This window comes from Mesoplodon densirostris, chromosome 11, assembly GCF_025265405.1.
Source record: "Mesoplodon densirostris isolate mMesDen1 chromosome 11, mMesDen1 primary haplotype, whole genome shotgun sequence".
Classification (NCBI taxonomy): Eukaryota; Metazoa; Chordata; class Mammalia; order Artiodactyla; family Ziphiidae; genus Mesoplodon; species Mesoplodon densirostris.
Genome location: NC_082671.1, coordinates 49,383,482 through 49,405,917, shown reverse-complemented (window position 1 = coordinate 49,405,917; position 22,436 = coordinate 49,383,482). Strand labels below are relative to the sequence as shown.

General features: G+C 40.1%; 1 protein-coding gene across 1 annotated transcript in view; it reads right to left on the bottom strand.

Moving 5' to 3' along the window:
• LIMA1 (LIM domain and actin binding 1) overlaps window positions 1–21,136 on the bottom strand; it is an 86,553-nt gene extending 65,417 nt beyond the window's left edge. The window contains exon 1 of the mRNA XM_060111924.1: window positions 21,084–21,136. The gene's annotated coding sequence lies outside the window, so the exon portion shown is untranslated. The remainder of the gene's footprint in view (window positions 1–21,083) is intronic.
• Between the last annotated feature and the right edge of the window lie 1,300 nt (window positions 21,137–22,436).

The following is a 22,436-nucleotide window of genomic DNA, read 5'->3' as shown; positions in this document are numbered from 1 at the left end:
AATCATACTCGATAGAAAGATTCTTTTTTTTTTTTTTTTTTTGCGGTATGCGGGCCTCTCACTGTTGAGGCCTCTCCCATTGCGGAGCACAGGCTCCGGACGCACAAGCTCAGCGGCCATGGCTTACGGGCCCAGCCGCTCCGCGGCATGTGGGATCTTCCCGGACCGGGGCATGAACCCGTGTCTCCTGCATCGGCAGGCGGACTCTCAACCACTGCGCCACCAGGGAAGCCTGAAAGATTCTTGAGGTGAGAGGACAGATCAACTTTGCCTCTTGCCATCCTAGTATCTAGTATATTGCTCTTTTAAATAGAAGGAACTCTATAAATATGTCTTGAATAAAACTGCATGAAGGTTTAAATTTTATCCAGAACACTATTAGTACAAAAAATGACTGCCATTATATAGTCCCAAGGCAAGTTGAGATGGTAAATATCATTTTTCAGAACTGTGAATTAGTCAGTAATTTTAGCTTATTCAAACTCTGAGATAAACTCAAATGATATGAAAAAAGAAAATGGAACCACTAAATAACTTCAAATACTATACATAAAAGGCTCACTACTCTATTATTCAGCAACATGGTGCCATGCAAGTCGATAGCATGTTAGAATAATCATTGTTACTGTTCTTGGAAGAGCTTCAGCCAGGTCTCTGTAGAAACATATATGCTGGACAATAGGGAAATTGTAACAATGACCAAATTCCCATGGGTCAGCAAGGATATAGATATTTGCATCAGGTCAGAGTCACCAATAACATTTGCCTCTTTCTTATCTCCTCTATAAGAATATTTTGTTCTTAAAAACACTAAGAGGGGGTTTCCCCGGTGGCGCAGTGGTTGAGAGTCTGCCTGCCGATGCAGGGGACACAGGTTCGTGCCCCAGGCCGGGAGGATCCCACATGCCGGGGAGCGGCTGGGCCCGTGAGCCATGGCCGCTGAGCCTGCATGTCCGGAGCCTGTGCTCCACAACGGGAGAGGCCACAACACTGAGAGGCCCGCGTACCGCAAAAAACCCCCAATAAAACACTAAGAGGGAGGGCTTCCCTGGTGGCGCAATGGTTAAGAATCTGCCTGCCAATGCAGGGGACAAAGGTTCGATCCCTGGTCTGGGAAGATCCCACATGCCGTGGAGCAACTAAGCCCGTGCGGCACAACTACTGAGCCCGCACTCTAGAGTCCGCGAGCCACAACTACTGGGCCCACGTGCTACAACTGCTGAAGCCCGCACGCCTAGAGCCCGTGCTCCACAACAAGAGAAGCCACCGCAATGAGAAGCCCGTGCACTGCAACGAAGAGTAGCCCCTGCTCGCCACAACTAGAGAAAGCCCCTGCGCAGCAATGAAGACCCAACTCAGCCAATAAATAAATAAATAAATAAATAAATAAATAAATAAATAAACAGACATTAAAAAAAAAAAGTATTATTTAAAAAAAAAAAAAAAAAAAACTAAGAGGGAATTCCCTGGCGGTCCAGTGGTTAGGAGTCCACGCTCTCACTGCTGAGGGCCGGGATTCAACCCCTGGTCGGCCCTCAAGCTGCATGGTGTGGCCAAAAAAACCCAAAACAAAACAAAACAGAAAAACACTAAGATCCAGGGCAAAAGTAACGAAAAAAGAAGTTGTAAAACTGAGAAGCAATTTCACTGGAAACTGCTCACCAAAGAATCAGAGCAATCTTCACTAGGCACTTACAAATATTCACCCTAAGCAATTCACAAGTAACTATTCCAGAGATAAAAGAAGAAAGTACCCTCAGATATAATCTTTCCCCCTACCTGGTCTATATCAGGAGAAAAATAAGTGTCACAATACTGACTCTTCTATCTTCCCCAGACCCTAACTTTACATCCACCTCTGACTTTGCCCTAAAAACATGTTCACATTTCTGGGGTGGGGGTGTGTGTGGAAATTTATATATATGGATTAAGGAAATAATCCTTTTTTCTCTTAAGCCCTTTCCACCCTCAAACTACCATCTCACCTTGCTCCCATCTTTAGAACCTTAGTTTCCAGGTCCTCATTGTTTCCACTTCCTCATCTTCTATTCATCCCTCTGCCCACTTGGGTGTAGCTTCCACTCCCACCATCCTGTTGAAATTATTCTCCTGAAGACCTCTTACTATCAAATCCAAGGACCATGTCTCAGTTTTTATCACTCTCGGTTGACATTTGAGTTGTTGATTAATCCCTCATTTTTGAAATTGTATTTCTCCTTGTTTTTTCTTAAATGGAACTCTCCTGCTTCCTTTCCTATCTTTTAAACCATTCACAATTTTCTCATGGAATCCTCTCTCCCTCTCCCTCTCCACTCACCCCTGTTCCTAGGCATTACTCAAGGGTCAGTATCTCTCCTCTCTCTGGGTAAGCTCACCTATGCTGAAATCATCAAAGGTCACTTATACCAAATGATTCCCAAAGCTGTATCATAAGCCCTAACCTTCCTGACTTTCCCCTGCATGATGGATAGCTTCATGTGTCACATAAATACACAACATAATACAGCCTAAATCATATGTATCATCCTTTTACCATTACCCTTCAAATTAAGTTTACTTAACCACAGATAATTTTTCTCCAAAGATGAGCTGGCATATGAATTTTTGCTTATATAAAATAACACAGTATGAAAGACAGTATAACGGTAACAAAATGTGTACAAGGTCTGAAGTCAAAAAGAGGACTTCCAGGGTCTCACTCTGCCTCTTTCTAATTGTGTTGACCACAGGCACTTGATTTACCTCTCTTAAGAGTATACCATCATTAACCTTAGCTCATCAGAAATGCCTAACATGTGACACATAGTGAAGAGAGAATGGCATAGGGGCTAAGAGCCTGGGCCTTCCTCCGTACATGTTGCTCCCTCTGTCTGAAAATACTTCAGACCCTCCCTGGCCTTATGATATAGGTCCCAGCTTAGATGACACTTTCCTCCAGATGCTTTCCCTAACCCTGAAGACTGGGCTAAGAGGCTCCTCTTAAGTTTCCAAAGGACTATACCTACCCCAACATTGATCACATTGTAATTTTTGGATCACGTTGTATTTTAACTCTCAGAACAGTGCCTGGCACATGGGTGGGTACTCAAGTATTTGTTAAACGAAGGGAGGTTTACCAGGTATCTGAAATCATTTGTTGGATTCACCTATTTTTAAAAACTAGTACTTTGGGGGGAAAGAAAGTGAAACAAAACAGTGGGTTATGTTTGTTCGTTCCGCAATAAATCCTTCCAAATAATGGGAAACCAGAGGATATAGCCACCGAAAAAATGGTCTCTAGCATTAAACTCAGGCAGAATACAACGTAACCTTATCTATACAGATTGTTTTAGTTCACTCCCTCTGTTGGAATATTTCAGGTATTTTCTTACAAATGCTATTTCTTACAAATAACTGGCTCTTCAGGTAATAAAGCTAAATAGTAATTCTAGAAACTAAAAGAGAGCTAAGATGAGAAATAAAGAGGGGGGAGACTTAATTCAGTAGGTCACACACTCAAGTGTTCATAAGAAGCACCCAGGAAGCTTGTTTAAAATACAGATTTCCAGGTCCCATGCCACAATTCTGATTCATTAGGTCTGGAGTAGGTTCCAGGAAGACCACATCTTAACAAGAACCTTGAAGTGATTCTAGTGTTGGAAGTCTTTCCCCATCATATGCTGGAAAGCATTGAAATGAAAAGGTCTAAGATCTATACATATTCCAAGAAAAATGGAAAAACAGCAGCATAAAATGTTTTTATATTGTTCATTTCAAATTTTACATTGTCATTCAAATTTGGCTGTGTAAGAAAAATGGCTGCCCTTCAAAGGTTAACTGAGGTTTGGACAAAATGAACCTGGGTCACTGAACTGGTAAATTTGTTGCCCATCATCTAGGTTCACCTAGAACTTCCCTGCCCAGATGGCACAAAATTACTGTGCAGGGACTCCCCTGGTAGTCCAGTGGGTAAGACTCCACGCTCCCAATGCAGGGGGCCTGGGTTCCATCCTTGGTCAGGGAACTAGATCCCACATGCATGCTGCAACTAAGAGTTCGCATGCCGCAACTAAGATCCCACGTACTACAACTGGGACCTGGCGCAGCCAAAATAAATAAATAAATATTGTGCAGACCAATAACTCATGATAATAAAATTGAGGGCTTCCCTGGTGGCGCAGTGGCGGAGAGTCCGCCTGCTGATGCAGGGGACACGGGTTCGTGCCCCGGTCTGGGAAGATCCCACATGCCGGGGAGCGGCTGGGCCCATGAGCCATGGCCGCTGGGCCTGTGTGTCCGGAGCCTATGCTCCGCAACAGGAGAGGCCACAACAGTGAGAGGCCTGCGTACCGCAAATAAATAAGTAAATAAATAAATAAATAAAATTGAGTTCTTTTTTTTTCTGAAGAGTTTTTTTTTAAAGGCTTATTTATTTATTTATTTGCCATGCCTCGAGGCTTGTGGGATCTTAGTTCCCTGACCAGGGATCAAACCAAGGCCACCGCAGTGAAAGCACCGAGTCCTAATCACTGGACCACTGGGGACTTCCCAAAGTTGAATTCTTTTTACTCTTTTTCTAAATATGGTATCTGAATAGAAATTCCAATTTATTTTATCTACTGAACATGAGGGTAACTAAAATTTATTGAGATGTTAAAGTTAAAGCAAGAAGCCAACAGGCTTGAGCTCTAATCTCTATTTAATCTGCCACTAATTAACACTATCATCTGCTTAACAAGTCATCTCTCAAGGCCTCAATTTCCTCTTATGTAAAATGAAGGGGTTAAAATAGCCTAGTTTTTCTAACTGCGGGTCACAATTAATGAGTCATGAAATCAATTTTAGTGGGTCAGAACCAGCATGCTTGTTTGTTTATGTTAATGAAAAATGAAATGAAACAGAAAATGTTAGAGTGCATCACACATAGTAGAGATAAATATTCTTTTATAAAGCTTTTGTTTCAGTTTGTATGTGTATAAACTGGGTAAGAATGTAAAATAGTTCTCACTGTGGCACGTGGTTAAAGAAAAATTATAGTTTGACAAGTGTCGGCGAGGATGTAGACAAACTGAAACCCTCATACACTGCTGATGGGGATCTAAAATGGTGCAGTTGCTTTGGAAAAGAGTTGGCAGTTCCTCAAAAGGTTAAAGATATAATTATTGTATGACCTAGCAATTCCACAATTCCACTCCTAGGTATGTATGTATGTACGTATGTATGTATGTATGTATGTGTGTGTGTATCTCCAAGAGAAATGAAAACACATATCCACATATAAACTTGTCCACGAATGTTTCTGAAAGTGGAAACATTCGCAATGTTCATCAACTGATGAACAGATAAACAAAATGTGGTTTATCCATATGAAGGTATATTATTCAGCCATGAAAAGTATTGATACATGCTACAACATGGATGAACCTTGAAAAAATTATACCAAGTGAAAGAAACCAGTCACAATAGAGTATATATTGTATGATTTCATTGATAGAAGATGTCTAGAAGAGGCAAATCTACAGAAACAGAAAGTAGAGTAGTGGTGGCCTACCACTTGGGGGTGGGGGAAAAGGGCTGACTGCTAATGGTTATGGGGTTTTTCCAGGAAGTGATGAAAATGTTGTAAAATGGATTGTGGTGATAGCTGCACAACTCTGTTAATATACCACAAACCATTGAATTGCATACTTTAAATAGGTAAATTGTATGTTACATGAATTATGTTTCAATAAAACTGTTATTTAAAAAAATTATAGTTTGAAAGTCACTAGACTAGATGAGAGATGTCACTGAGGTCCCTGAGAATTCTCAGTGTACCTCCATACAGGGCTCACTTCACCCATCCTCCCACAATGGTTATTTGGAGGCAGGGCAGTAAGTTATCATGGAAACACCAGCTGACTCCAATTCTGATTCCAGTGCTAACCAGATGCATGGTGACCTCTTTGTACTACCCTCTTCTTCTATGTAAAATGAGGATGATAACCTACTCTACAGGGTTGTTCTAAACATAAAAGGAGATAATAAATGTATACCATGCCTAGCACATAGCTTGAGGTCACAGCCCGATCTTGTCAGTCTCCGTATGCCTCCGTGTCTAAGACACATTCAATAAACATTATTCCAGAGGCTTCACTAACAGGATACATATTTGGGCTTAGTTTACTTGTCACATTGTCTTAACAAGGCCTATGTCATTAGACTCTGATAAAAAATAATTCATAAATGTAATTTTTGCTTCAGCTGTTTGACTTTTTTTAGTGCAAAAATTACTCTCTTTATAATATTGTATAATGGAAAGAAATTAGTGGTCTCTTTAAAACACTGAAATTTTAATTACATAATTATTAGAAAAGCTACCCATCCCGTCTCAAATGTTTGTTTTGGGCACTTTGAGCAATTACTTTTTGTAGTTTCTATTCAGAAGTCAAATTAGGGGAATTCCCTGGCTGTCCAGTGGTTAGGTCTCCGCGCTTGCACTGCAAGGGGCATGGGTTCGATCCCTGGTCGGGGAACTAAGATCCCACAAGCCTCACGGCATGGCCAAAAAAAAAAAAAAAAAAGTCTATTGAGCACTTGAAATGTGACTAGTTTGTATTGAGATCTTCCGTAAGTGTAAAATACATACCAGATTTTATTTAACAACATAAATGGGAAAAGAATTTGAAAAAGAACAGATACATGTTTATGTATAACTGAATCACTTTGCTGCATCTGAAACTAACACAACACTGTTAACCAACTATACTCCAATATAAAATAAAAAGTTAAAAAAGTCAAATTAGGGGCTTCCCTGGTGGCGCAGTGGTTAAGAATCCACCTGCCAATGCAGGGGACACGCGTTCGAGCCCTGGTCTGGGAAGATCCCACATGCCGCGGAGCAACTAAGCCCGTGCGCCACAACTACTGAGCCTGAGTGCCTAGAGCCCATGCTCCGCAGCAAGAGAAGCCACCACAATGAGAAGCCCACGCACTGCAACGAAGAGTAGCCCTCTCTCACTGCAACTAGAGAAAGCCCACATGCAGCAACGAAGAGCCAACACAGCCAAAAATAAAAATAACTAACTAAATAAATAAAATTTTTTAAAAAGTCAAATTAAACATTACTCACTTTTTTAGTATAAACGTAACTAAACTGCAAAGAGGATAAGTCCATATATAAGTGTTGGAATGTGCAATCAAAATTGTTTTTCTTTAATTAGGTCAGTAGTTTTCAAAAATAGTTCCCGCAGCCAAGGTGTAATCCGTCAGCGTCCCTCCCATTTCCCCACACCGCCACCCTCCTTCACCCTCCTCCTTCCTTTTGGGGAACGTCTCCTCCGCTGGTCTCAACAAACACTTCAAGATGCCATTTTCTTCACTGTCTAGCTTCCTTGGTTAGAGTGACTGGTCAAGGGATGAGTCTGCTCATCATAAACAATTAGGTGGAAATATACAATATACAAAACAGAAGTCTCTACCTGCTCTTAACCACCCCTACTCCCAAGCCAATTCTACTTCCCAAAGGTAACCTCTGTCACAGTTTGGAGTAAAGATTTTCTGATATTGCCTATACATGTTAATAACAGCAAACACATAGTACTATGTGTCAGTCACTGTTCTAAGCATTCAGTACACATTATCTCATTTTATCTTCACAACAGCTCAAGAGGAAGCTATTATCACTATGCTTATCTTACAAATGAGAAAACTGAGGCACAGAGAAGTTAACACACGTCACACATGAACACACATTTTTAAAAATTGTAATGGTTTTATGTTGATGTGCTATTCAGTAATTATTTCTTCTTGGACATCTTCCCACATTAAGATGTACAGGTCAGATCTACCTCAACCTTTCAGTACCACATACTACTTCACTCTGCATTAGTTTATGACTTATTGAATGAGGCCTGTGTCAATGAACATTTATGTTGTTTTAGGTTCTTCATTTTTAAGAACAAGACTGCAGTGAACATGCTTCTACTATTGCCTACTTTTAGGTGTGCATCTAAGGTGTAACTTCCTAAAACAGCATTTCATAGGTTCAAAAGACCTATGTATTAAAAATTTTAATAGACATTTCCAAATGTTCCTCAAAAAAAGTTGCAGCAATTTATATATAATTTTGCATCAATGTATATTTGAACCATTAGCTATATGAGAAAGCTTATTCTCTACATCCTTGTGAATGTTGAGCATTATTTTTTAAAGATTTTTTTTAATGTGTACCATTTTTTAAAGTCTTTATTGAATTTGTTACAATATTGTTTCTGTTTTATGTTTTGACTTTTTGGCCAGGAGGCATGTGGGATCTTGGCTCCCCCACCAGGGATTGAACGCCCACCCCCTGCACTGAAAGGCAGAGTCTTAACCAGTGGACCACCAGGGAAGTCCCATACTGAGCATTATTAATCACTTTTATTTTTTCCAATCTGCTAGATATGTGAAAAATGGTACATTATTGTTTTAGTTTTTATTCTTTTAATCATAAGGAAGGTTGAGCATATTTTTAAATGTATATTGGCCACTTAATACACTTACTTTTTGAAACTACATTTATTTTTAAAAGGTCATTTATAAATTGTTTATTATCTCTACAACTTAATTACTTTTTAAGTTTGCACAAGGACCTTCTGAATATCATGTGTAACTCCTTGTACAATTCAAATTGCCTCTCACAGCAGCTGTCTTTCCTGGTGTCTGATTCCTATCCAGATCTCATTAATATTCTTTCCAAATAGAAATGTTGCTTCACTATACAGATGAGATCTTCGTTTCTGTAGAGTTCTCTTCTGTAGGGCACCCACCCCTTGACTGCTCATCAATATTCCCAGCACAGCACAACCCTGTGAGAAGCCTGACTGACACTATGTGACAATCCAGGCATTAAGATCACTCTCTGTGGTTATGCTTCAGCTGCTACCCTCAACTAGCCAGTCTAAGGCTTCTTAGTCGTGTGAGGGGAAGGGTGCTCTGAATATCAAGATCATCTTTGGAATCTGAATCTCTCATGCGGAGTCCAAACACATCTAATTTTTCTGAAAAGAGTCTCCTATGATTCCAATGTAAAAACAACTTTGGGAGTGCAGTTTTGGCTTGATCCCGGGGTCATTAGGCCAGAGCAGGGAGGCAGACATAGACCCTAATCACCATCTAGATGACTGTGTCAGAATCAGGTAAAAGTTTGAGCCACCTTAGCATAGGAATCAGTTATATGCAAAGACATTCATTCCATTTGATCTTATTCACTTAATCCTTAATGATACCATGAAATAAATACTATTCTCGTCTTTCAGAGGAAGAGGCTCAGAAAGGTTAAATAACTTGCTCAAGGTAACACAGCTAGTAAGTGGCAGAGCCAGGATTTGAAAAAGTCTGACAGACCCTAATGTCCGTGCTCTGACGATTTACTGAAAATCACATCCTCCCTGTATCTGGGGGTGGTCTGGGCCACTCTCAAAGTGTCTCAAAACTAGAAATGGAAACGGCTGTGCCACATACCCCAGCCTGTTCCACCTCTAAGTCAATTCTGCCCCAGTTTCTTTCAGCTCAGGTCCACATCTTGAGTCTACCACTTATCTATTTATTTATTTATTTTTTGGCCACACCACCCAGCTTGCGGGATCTTAGTTCCCCAACCAGGAATTGAACCTGGGCCCACTGGCAGTGAAAGCACCAAGTCCTAACCACTGGACTGCCAGGAATTCCCAACCACTTATCTATTAAGTAAAATTAGGAAAATCACTCTAAGCCTTAGTTTCATCACCTCTAAGATGTTCCTTTAGCTTAGTGCTAAAATAACTGCTTAATAAATATTGACAGTAGTGGTAGTAATAACAATAGCTAACATTCACTGAACATTTACCATGTACTAGATATTGTTTTAATTGTTTTGCAAATATAAATTTATTAATCCTCATAGTAACACACTCAGAATAGGATTGTCCCACTTTACAGATGAAGAAACTGAGGCCCAGAGAGGTGAAATAAATCCTAGCTCTTACTCATTTTTTAGAAGGCTGGGATGGAAACAAAATGATCTCAAGCACAAAGGATAAACCAGAAATGCAGTTCCAATGCACACTGTACTTCATGGTCTACTTATTTTTGTAAAATCAGCAATTTTAAAAAAAGAGCATCTCTGATGTTGTCTCTGAGAAACTGGTAGTTACAACCAGAAAAACTACAGCTGCTCAAAACCCTGACGCCATTTCTCTGCACCAAAAAGTCTAAACCTCTGTCAAATTATACCTTGAAAGGGCCAAATTTTAGGTGTTCTCAACACCTCTGTAAAAACTCTAAGTTGAAGATGATATAATTATCATTTTCTTACATGCTTCTATTACTTTATTCATTCATTTGAGTATCTTATCTTCTTGTACTTTTGAAACCCACATTAGCTTTTTACATAATTGTGGTAATCTTCACAAAGCTTATTTAGACAGTTTAAAGAGTAACCCCCAATTATGGCCTTTACAAACTGATTTCAGTCTAAAATTTTTAGGTCATGAAGAACCGACCAAGAACCTTTCTAATCTTTTTTTTTTCTTTAAATTAAGGAATTACCAGATCTAATCCAATTTTAATTCTATCTCTTCTCTCAAATCTAATTTGTTACTTATTCACTAGGTTCTTCTTCCCCCTTCCCCCCAGTTGATAATTAACTCACTGTAAGGACAAACATAGTCCAATGCAGTGAGGTTTTTTTCCCAGTATTTTTTCACACATAGCAAGGAAAATGTCTCCAAGTAAGTAAAAAAACCCAAAACAAACAAAAAAACCCAAAACACAAAACAAAACAAAGCCCCCACAGATAATGATGTCAATAACTTCAAATTTAAAGTGAAAATTAGAGAAAAGTACAGTTAATTGGAAAAAGAATATAGAAATTTAGAGTTGACTGGGGCCATTACACAGAACATGGATTTACTCTGAATTCCTGTTTCTTCTTTAACCTTTGTACCATTTCATACTTGAACATCAGATGCATCAAATATCAGTTCCTGGTACAGTGCAGGAGCTCAATAAATATCTGTTATATGAATGAAAAACAGTATTATCCTAGTTCTCAGTTCCCACATATCTTGACAAAGGCCCACCTGCATAATTGAGTGTCTGCCTATGAACTACATACTCCCAGGTCTTGAAAATTACATGCTAATTAAGACACAGTGGCTAATTAAAGAGTTTTCTTTGCAATGTCAAAGCAGAAGAAATATATACACTTATTTAAGAAGGCTGCATCTGTTAAAGATATAACCTCCTTATACCAGTCCTTTGTCCTTAATAATTAATCAAGTTTTCTCCAAATACAGGGCTTCTTAGTTTCACTCCTGGCCATTTCCAGGAAGGGCCTGGCTTCCATTCTTCTTATCTGAAATTTTAGATGATGTATTTTTTTCGGGACTTGCTCAATCTTAAAAGCCAGTTCAGATCAATTTAACCAATCCCTTCAAGTAGGAGAATTAAAACGGGTTTACTGAAAAGTGACTCTTCTCTAGGCAAGTTCTCTAATCTTCCCCTTCTGTAAAAATCTGAGAAGCTAACCCAGAACAATGCTTTAATCAAGGACAAGCATAGCCGAGGCTGGTCACATAAAGAATTACCAAATCACACAGTCACAGAAGTGATAAAATTTTGCTACTTATGTGAACCAATGCTATGCATCATATTTCTTAAGGACTGGTTACAAACATATTAATGTTAATGATTTAATTACATTTTAATGTTTACCTTCTAAAATTACATCAAATTATGGTGCTGTTTTTAAAAATCCATTGAGAGCATTTATTGAGTAGTGGTCTTTTATTCACCATGGGAAAGTCAATCAGCTTCTTTGGGTAGGTTTCAGTTTCTTTATCTCAAAAACAGATAATAATTCATAAGGGATGGTTATGAGGATTAAGTGAGAAAATAAAAGTATAACTACTTTGAAAAGTATAAATTGCTATAAAAACTATTATAATTTTTAATAAAATTTCAAGCCAGTTTCAAGGGAAAAAATTAATGGGATTAAAAATTATTTTACCCAATGAGGAGAAATTGGAAAAAAATTAGAACTGATTACTTAACATTGTCTGGTTTGGCTAGATGTTAACAAGAAACCCCTTGGTTAATTAAGACTGTTGCTAAAAACTTCTCTAATCAATACACTGTCCTATTTCAGGGCATATAGTAAGCATAATGAAAATAATTTCATCTTTCCTTGAGGATTCTAGGTAGCTTTCTTATTTTTCTCCTAGAGAAGGAAAGCAGAATAAAATCTCTGGTTGCTTGAAAACTCTAGTCAGTTGGTTCTAGTTTTGCTATACTTGCTTTTAAAAATGTAATGAGAGCTAATAGACTAGTACTGGCCAGCAGTAATAACCCTGAAAGTAGACGCTGACAGTGGTAGTAAAATAGTGGCCTGGATCCTGGGAACATCTTGGAAAACCTGCACTCAGGTGGAACTGAATCCTGCCTATCACAGGATCCAAACCTTTGTCCTGCTACCTTCAGAAATCCTCAGAGACTGCTACCTGATTTGAACCCTGATGGAAATATCTCAAGCTGTTGTCCATTAAAAAAAAAAAAACCACAACAAAACTTTGGATTGCAAACCAAAACAAGACTTGTTAAAAGGAGAAGTCTCTCTTCAAGGCTCATTCATTCATTCAACAAATATTTGAGCACTTACCATGTGTCAAGCAGTGCTCTATTTGCTCAGGATATGACACTAAAAGCGACAGACAAGGTCTCTGCTCTCATGAAGCTTCCATTCCACTGGGGAAGCTGGACAATTAAACACTGTGATTAGTACTGTGAAGGAAATACAAAGAGAGTAACTGGAGTGGTGGTAGGAAAGGGGGCAGATACTTTAGATACTGGCCAGGGAAGGCCTCTTTGAGTGAATGACATTTGAGGTGAAACCTGAATGATGGGGAGGAGACAGGCAGCCAGCCAGGTGAAGAGAAGAGATGGGAGAGTTTTCCTGGCAAAGGAAATAGCAAATGCAAAGGCCCTGAGGCAGGAATAATATGGCTAGGGAGTGAGTGAGAAGTATGAAATGATGACAGAGCCAGTTTAAATAGGATTTACAAGGAATGGTAGAAGATTTTAATTTTATTCTCAGTGTGATGTGAAGTCAAACATTGTTAGACAATAGTGTTTGCAAGATGAGATATATTTAATGTATTCTATGAGTATTTAATTGCTTATTACATGTATAATGGTTGCAAAATGAAAAGGAAAGGCAAGGTTCTCACACTTGGAAGGTTTACAATCTATTAAGGAAGCAATAACTCATAAATAGTGACAGCACTAAGGTAAAAAACGAAGTAAAAATAAACTGCCAACTGAAGGCTGGGGAGGGAGCCACTGATTCAAATACAAGACTTTAGAAAAGGCTTCATTTTTTTAAAGTAGCATTTTATTTGAGCTCTTAAGGAAAAAGGATTTAAGGGGGGGCGGGGGGGAAGGGGGGAGTCTGAGGCTGTGGGAACTGCATGAGCAAAGGCACAGAGGCAGGAAAGGACAGGGTGGGTCCAGGAAACTGTGAATCATTGTATGGCTACAGTGCCAGGTGGGTGGGTAGTGATGTGAGAGATAAGCCTGGAAATATAGGCTGTCAGGGTGTGGGAGTTGGGGTCTTGAATGGCATGCAGAGAAATTTAGACTTGATTTACTTGGGCTTTGGTTCCCCTTAAGTATGTAAAAGAATCTCTTCAGGTACTTGTTAAAACTGCAGATTCCCATGCCCCATCCCTCCAGATACACTGATTTGTAAGTCTAGGTGGGACCTAAGAATCTCCTTTTTAAACCAACACCCCAGGTGATTCTGAGACAGATAATCAGGAAACCATACTTTGAAAATCAGTGTTCTATTTTTTTATGACAAGTCTGGACTGAAAGGGAAAAACTGAAGCCAACTCTAAGGATTGCTCAAGGACTCTAACAAAAAAGGGGGAGCTGAATTAGAAGACTGATAAAAGAGCCATTATCACTGTTGGGATAGTATCAACCAAAGCTGGTGATTAAATGTGGGAGGAGAGAAGGACGGAAGTGTTCAACACAACTTCTAGCCTTGTCCTTAGGGAAATTAGGTGGACGCAGGTGCCTGGTGCAGAGGGACCGTCCACATGGTCTACCAGATGTTGGAAATATGGATCTGGGCTCAGAAGATATGCAAAGGCACTAAACATACTGGTTAGGTACTCCAAAGTAAATTCAAGACAAATTAAAGAATATAAAAAGTAAAACCATAAAATTTAGAAGGAAATTGAAGTGAATACTTAACCCATCTCTGGATGGCAAAAGACTTCTGAACATAAAAGCAACAGAAAAATCCCAAAGAAAAAGATCTATAGATAAGAAATAATATACCACATATGAAATTAAAATAACTAAACATTTGACCATAGAACAAAGAATTAATATTCTTAAAACGAAGGGCTTATATGGGAATTCCCTGGTGGTCCAGTGGTTAGGACTCAGTGCTTTCACTGCCAGGGCCAGGTTCAATCCCTGGTTGTGGAACTAAGAGTTAAAGACAAACAAACAAAAAACCGAAGAGCTTACACAAATCACAAAGAAAAAAACACTAAGAATAGTTTCTGTATGGAATAGTGGAAGTTATTAAATAACTTGGCTTGGTAGCTTATCTTGTCATAAAGAGACTTGCTTTATATGCACTAGAGATGATCGGGCTTTGTGGCATAGATCAGCAGGGCTCTTTCGATGTACTTTACCAGGTAATCAAGTGTCAATCTGTGCGAGTGCCTAAAAATACCGATTGTTGTAACTTCGATTGTCTTGAGAGTACAAATACATTAAATTGCCCCCAAGCTCCACTAAGCCTTGATACCCCTAGGGAAACTGCCTTTATTGCATCCAGTCTTTCCTTGGCTCTATCTATTTAAAATGTGTGCCAGGATGTTAAAATTAAAATGTGTGGGTTAGGGATGGGACAGAAAATAATTTCACCATGTCTAGTGAGCAGTGGTTCATAAGTCATCCTTTCGATACATAGGTTGTATGGATTTGAGGATCAATAGCCCAACCCTCTCATTTTACAGATGAGGCTCAGAGAAGATGAATGATTTGCCCAAGATCACCTAAGTGGTTGGTTCCCAACACTAAGTTGGGAATCCTGACTCTTAAGCCAGCACCCTTTCCATTTTGCAGTGCTGCTCCATCCATCACAAGCTCTGGATTCTCAAAATAATGGACATGTAAAACACCATAATGTCAACTTCTATACACTTTCCACTTTAATCATCCACTCATTCAGTTTGGCCTAGTAAAAACCTGTACTCCCTCCGCCAAATCCCCAAATAAATGAAAGAACTCCAAACAAATAAAAAACATAATTAAAATATTAAGACATTTAAAAATGGGAACAGATTAACCAAAAGACAATTCACAGAAATGGAAATGAAGGCATGAAAAATGTTCACTCTCACTAGTAATTAGAGAAATACAAATTAAATCACTTTTGCTTATCAAATTAGTAAAGATTAAAAAACAAGATTCAGTGTTAACGAAGGATGCACTAAGAGGTCCTCACAATCACTATAGGAGAGAATATTAATCTAGTCATTATGAAAACACAATTTGACAGCAGTACTTTTTAATTTTCATGCCCTTTGACCCAGTAATTAAACTTCTGGGAATCTAACCTAAGGAAATAATGAGTGATTTGTACCAAGATTTATGCATAAATTTGGTCTCAGTTTTTTCACTTATTAATAATGGTGTAAAAATCAAAACACCCAAGTACACAGTTAAATTTTGCAACATCAGTACAATAGGGTATTAAACATCCGTTAAAATTGTTTTCAAATAATTTTGATGCCATGGAAAATCATGGCATAATGTAAAGTGGAAAAGCGATACAAAACTCTATCTACTGTAATAAAATGAACCCAGTTACCTGTGTGTTTATGTGAGTGTGTTTGTGTGTATCAAAGGAAAAAAAAAAAAAGACTGAAAGGAAATACACCAAATAGTACTTCTCTGCAGAACAGATTATGGACTATTTTGTCTCCTTCATAATTTATTTTTTTCCCAGGTTTTCTGTAACTAGCATATATAATTCTTATTTTCAAAATATGTATGGATGTTTGTATATGCGAAAATAAAACAAGAATTATATATATAATATGAAAAGAGGTTTTAAAGATGATTAATTTGTAAATCACTCACATTCAGGTGTCAGTTGAAGTCATGGAAATAGATCAGATTGCTCGGGGAGAGAGTATAAGGAGAACAGGATGCTGGACAGGACCATGGCAAACACACACATTTAAGGGGCAAAAAGACTGTGAATTAGTGAAGGAGCATGGAAGGAAATGGTTAGATGGAGAACCAGGTAGAGTCACATCAAGAAAGCCACATGGGGGCTTCCCTGGTGGCGCAGTGGTAGAGAGTCCACCTGCCGATGCAGGGGACGCGGGTTCATGCCCCGGTCCAGGAGGATCCCACATGCCGCGGAGCAGCTGGGCCCGTGAGTCATGGCCGCTGAGCCTGCACGTCCAGAGCCTGTGCTCCGCAACGGGAGAGGCCACAACAGTGAGAGGCCCGCGTACCGCAAAAAAAAAAAGAAAGAAAGAAAGAAAGCCACATGAAAGTGGATAGAAAAGTTGTCCACTTGGTCAAATGTTGACAAGTGATGAGGAGGAGGACAGTGACAGGGCCTTTAGAGGGAAATCACTGGGTACTACGCATGGACAGATCAGTTTCCTCTAGTGCTGCTGGTGGAAACCAAATCTGAGCAAATATTACCTGTTTAATAAAATTGACTGTGAGGAAAGGAAGTCCTGTGCTTAAATTATTTGCTTAAGCTTCAGTTTATGGGGGAAAAAGGTTGTTGAAATCTAAAACCAAGTAAAAGCATATCAGGATGACTAATCTATGGGTAATGAAACAAAAATTGGCAATACTTTGGTGTACAAGAAAAAGCATGTTTGAGGGATTGTAAAGTTTCCATTTAGTGAGCTCCATTATAGGATAGATAAGGGAAAAAACAGCTCCACACTTGTTACCAGAAGTACAAAAAAGCTGTTATCTTTTTTCCCCAAACATGCAAATTCTTAGTTTCAGAGCAGTATTAAAGAAATTCTTTAAAAATAAAAATAATGTAAAATTTCATAGTATCATGTTAACTTTTTTTTTTTTTTTTTTTTTGGCCATGCCGCACGGCATGTGGGATCTTAGTTCCCTGAACAGGGATTGAACTTGGGCCCTCCCTTGGCAGTGAGAGTGTGGAGCCAAGGAATTCCCCACGTTAACTTCTTATGACTGGACATGTGAAGTTTCTAGAAACATTTTCAAATATAAAGAAATCATCTGACATGCTAAATAATGTATTTCTTGTTGGGTCAAACCTCGTCCTGTTTATGAAAAGAGGACTGCATTAGCACAATAACTTGACTGAGTCTCAAGGACTTTCCCTCCAGCCACAGAATAAACAAATCAGTATAGCCCTACCAAGAGTACCATTTACCATAGAATCTCAATTCCACAACCATTAAGTAGAAACGACTCAACTTACAACCACTCATTTGTTACTAAAGAACCTTGAAGAGTCTGTGTTAAGTAATTTAACATCACCTGGAGATTACTGTACACAATCCGAAATAAAGTACTTTAACTTCCTATCAAAAAACATACAGTGAAAGACCATACCAACCTTAAAAAAAAAGTCTTTTCTTATGGAAATTCCTGACTTAGGAACCAAGGCACACTTTTTCCTATCTGCAGAGAGTACAATTCCATTCTCAGTGAAAGTCACCTATTTATGAGTGTACGGAATTTAGAATGCCTGAAAACTAGTTTTGCTGTCAACATAAATAATGACAAATTCTCCCAATTTTTGGTTAGGTGGCCTTTTATGGCAAAGATGTCTAATGATCTCCCACACTCTCAACATTCTTTTGTGTCTGTGTTGTATATATGTCTTTGATGAACCTTTCTGATACAGAAGCTCTAAATGTTGAAAAATACCAGAGGAGGGACTTCCCTGGTGGCGCAGTGGTTAAGAATCCACCTGCCAATGCAGGGGACATGGGTTCGAGCCCTAGTCCAGGAAGATCCCACATGCCGCAGAGCAATTAAGCCCGTGAGCCACAACTACTGAACCTGCGCTCTAGAGCCTCAAGCCACAACTACTGAAGCCCGTGCGCCTAGAGCCCGTGCTCCGCAACAAGAGAAGCCACCGCAATGAGAAGCCCACGCAACGCAATGAACAGTAGACCCTGCTCGCCACAACTAGAGAAAGCCCGTGGGCAGTAACGAAGACCCAATGCAGCCAAAAAAATAAAATAAATAAATAAATTTATAAAAAAAACAAAAAAACAAAAGAAAGAAAAATACCAGAGGAAATCCAGATATTTGAAACCCTAAGAGGAACAATAATTAAAATTTGTACTTGAAAACATAAGTAAACAACAAAATCATTGTAGATACACAAAATACATGCAAATACCTACTGTCTTTCCAAAATTTCCTGGTGGGACCACTTTCCTAGAGTGTGAACAGAGAGAAACAATGTCAAAGGAGATAAGAAATGTGTCCATCAAGTACCATGGCTCATTGCCAAATGAAACAACCATCATCTGTATTATTAACTGAAAATCTCTATTTTTTTTTTTTACCATCTTTGTTGGAGTATAATTGCTTTACAATGTTGTGTTAGTTTCTGCTGTATAACAAAGTGATTCAGCTATATGTACACATATATCCCCATATCCGCTCCTTCTTGTGCCTCCCTCCCACCCTCCCCATCCCACCCCTCTAGGTGGTCACAAAGCACCGAGCTAATCTCCCTGTGCTATGCAGCTGCTTCCCACTAGCTATCTGTTTTACATTTGGTAGTGTATATATGTCCTTGCCACTCTCTCACTTCGTCCCAGCTTACCCTTCCCCCTCCCCGTGTCCTCAAGTCCATTCTCTACGTCTGCGTCATTATTCCTGTCCTGCCCCTAGGTTCATCAGAACTATTTTTTTTAATCTCTATTTTAAAAATGAAAAACATAATCATATAGAAGGGACTGTGGCATGTTCATCCTCTATATACTAGAACACTGGCACACTGTAGGCAGTTACTAAATGCCTGCAGTTTATGAAGAACACTGCAGACTACCACAGACTTCAGATCATTAAAACTCTGCAAAGAATCTTCAAACATTTCTGACCCTTTCCTCCTCCATCCTGTCTCCTGCTCCAAAAAAAAAAAAAAGAAAAGAAAAGAAAAGAAAGAGAAAGAAAGAAAGAAAAAGACATTTTGAGGGTACCTTAGCAAGAAAAAGTATCCTCTGTCATCAAGATGTGCTGTTAATAGAATTGTTTTCACTTCTGGAACTTTCTTTTCTTAGAATTATTAGGTGGTTAAAATTTGGCCCACCTTTAACCAGAATCTGGAACAAAGCTTGAACGTACCAAGCTAAACAAAGCTACACAATGGACCAAGTTTTACAAAATGGCACTGCTTTGCTAATGTTGCCAATACACTATTCTCTTCCCAGAGGCTCTAGAGTTCAGGGACTACATGGTAACAACACTTCTAGGCCCAATTCAGAACTGCGAAAATAGCTCCACCAACTATTTACTGAACTACATAGAATTAATGACAAGTCCTAATCCCATTATCAAAAGGCCATAATGTTGACAGAACATAAGGTAAGGAATATGACTGACACAAATACATGTACTGAAGAGAATCACTCACTATTGCTCAAAGGTTTTTGTTATTGTTGTTGTTTATTTTGTTTTGTGTTCCAGGAAAAGCAGAAGAGGGAATTTTTTTAAACTGTATTCTCTATGCTCCTACAGCACTCTGGGTTGATCTCTAGTATAGCACTGGCCTCACTAATCTCTAAGTTGTATCTGTTGACCTGCCTAACCCATTTGATTTTAAGCTATTTTAGAGTAAGAACATTTACAACTTTGAATCCACAGGACTGACAATACAAGAGGCACTCAATAAATGTTTTGTCCAAAAAAATGAAATGAGTTCTTAAAGTGATTACCTAGTATCATGTTACGTGTTGTTCTATCAATGCAAAACAAAGAAACACATATGCACACACTCGTTTTTGAAGGTCTACCTAAAACATGATCATCCTTCAACCAGGCTATAACTCCACAGGAGCTTAGGAAATGCTCATTGAGGGCCATCTTCTTTTGTGCCTACATCAGACCTCAGAAGAAAGTGTTATTTCATGGTTTCTAAAATACTTATTTGTGAATAGTATTAATAACTATGCAAATGAAAAGTATTCCATTTAACCACTTAAATCAAGAGCAAAAGAAAGAACACCTAATGCAAAAGAAGACCTCTCCCCTTTTAAAGGGTCACTGTCTTAAGGGCTGATAACTCCCTAAGTATCTTTGACTAACTTGAAAAGTCAAGTCAATAGAACCATCTGGATTAGGCAGACTTCTGAAAGCTGGAATTAGGTGAAAGATAATAGTAATTCAAATATCTCTCACCAGGATTGTAAGCACCAGTAAGGAGGTAAGGAAGGGTGCCAGATGGTTAGCTCCTAGCACCTACAGCTTCAGGCTTAGTAGCCAGGGGTGTACAGTTACCTTATATTAACACCCACGTATTGACAGGTGCCAGCGATATGTACACGATAGCGATTCTGGGGTGACACATCCAGCTGTAAGGACTGCTATATTATCAACATATCTCAAAAGGCTGAATGGAAGGGGAGAAAAATCGAAGAGGGAGAGAATGGCTAAAAATGGAGAATGGAAAAGAGCAGTTGAATTATTAGAATATTTCCCTGGGAGACTATTTTGAATTTTGATGAACTGCCGCTTTCCTACACCACACCAAAAAACTATACATAGTTAGAAAGGAGTGTTCTTGTTGGAAGAGGAGGGGATCCTATCAGTTCCCGCCCTCAGGCAGCAAAAGCTCCGCTCTACATAATTACTCCAACCCTAGCGCAGTACCCAGAAGTGAGGAAAGAGCAAAGGATCAGCAGCTCCTCCACTCCCTTTCTCGAGGGGGAGGGGTTCACGCTCCTTGTGTTCCCCCCACCCCCAAAAGTCGCGGGAGAAAGAGGGTGTGGAGGGAATTCGAGGTCTCCGCGCACTCTCCGGCTGTGGAGGATGTGGAGAAAGAAGGCTCTTACCTGGCTAACAGCGGTCTTTTCTCTGAGCTGCTACCAGCCCTGCTACGGGTCCCTGGCGCTTTGCCTTGCGCACCTGTCGCGACCCAGCTGCAACACCTACAGCTCCCTGCGGCCCCGCCCCGGTCCGGCTCAGAGCCCCGCCCAAGACCCCGCCCACCGGCTCGGGGGCGCGCACGTCAGACCGTCTCCCGCGCGACCTCGTGGTGAGCGTGCGCGCCGCCGGCTGCGTGCTCCTCCTCACGGCTGCTCGCGTTGCTCTGCGGTGCGTCGTCGGCGTGGTGAGGGGCGTGGCTGCTTTTTCCATGGACCGTGTCTCGCTCTTTGTTCTTTGAGGGTTCGACGCACTTGCACGACCTAGAGCTCTGTGCCTCTGTACTTTGGCTTTAACCCGCTGACTCAGAGCTTTTACAGTTTGACTCAAGAGCGACTAGGAGGTTTGTCCTAGGTTCAAGTGTAGGCCAGTCACCAACCAGGTTCCTGGTGCTTTTGGGGTAAGTTCTGTGCAGGGAGGGTGTTCTAGAGGAGGCCGTGGCGTGTAGTGGAAAGAGCTATAAATTCATCCTGGCTCCACCGCTTGAAGTTAAAGTCGCCTCACCTCACTAGAGCAGAGTTTCTTCATGTAAATGAAGGGGTTGTACAAGGGCAGATCTCCAAGTTCTCCAACAGCTCTAGCCGTTATCATTCCTTCATTTAGAGCTGTGCTCTAAAGGTTTAGCGTACGTCGGGAGGCCTAGCACTTGGCCATCCTGCCCGCACATTGTGCCCCAGGTACGTGTGGCTGCATGAGGGCCCTTCGAGAATGTCCTTTCCTTTTTCTGCGCCCCACATGTAGTAAGGTTTCAAACCACAAGTTTTCTTAAGCTTTTAAGAATTCATGTAGGTCGGGCCTCCCTGGTGGCGCAGTGGTTAAGAGTCCGCCTGCCGATGCAGGGGATACGGGTTCGTGCCCCGGTCTGGGAGGATCCCATATGCCGCGGAGCGGCTGGGCCCATGAGCCATGGCCGCTGGGCCTGCGCATCCGGAGCCTGTGCTCCGCAACGGGAGAGGCCACAACAGTGAGAGGCCCGCATACCGCAAAAAGAAAAAAAAAAAAAAAAAGAATTCATGTAGGTCGATAAACACTATGCGGGGCTCGTGGTAGTAAACACCTGTATTTACACTTCCTAAAGCAGTTAACGAAGATTTCTAATAAATTTCCAATGGCAGATGATGGATAGACCAATCAGTTGTTTTCTTATTCCTTCAGATACCCAGCCCAGACTAGGTATTCTGAATAGGTATCAAGCATCAAGATTCATATTCCCGTGCTGCCTGACAGTTTTGTTAGAGACTTCTGGCAAATATATAGGATGG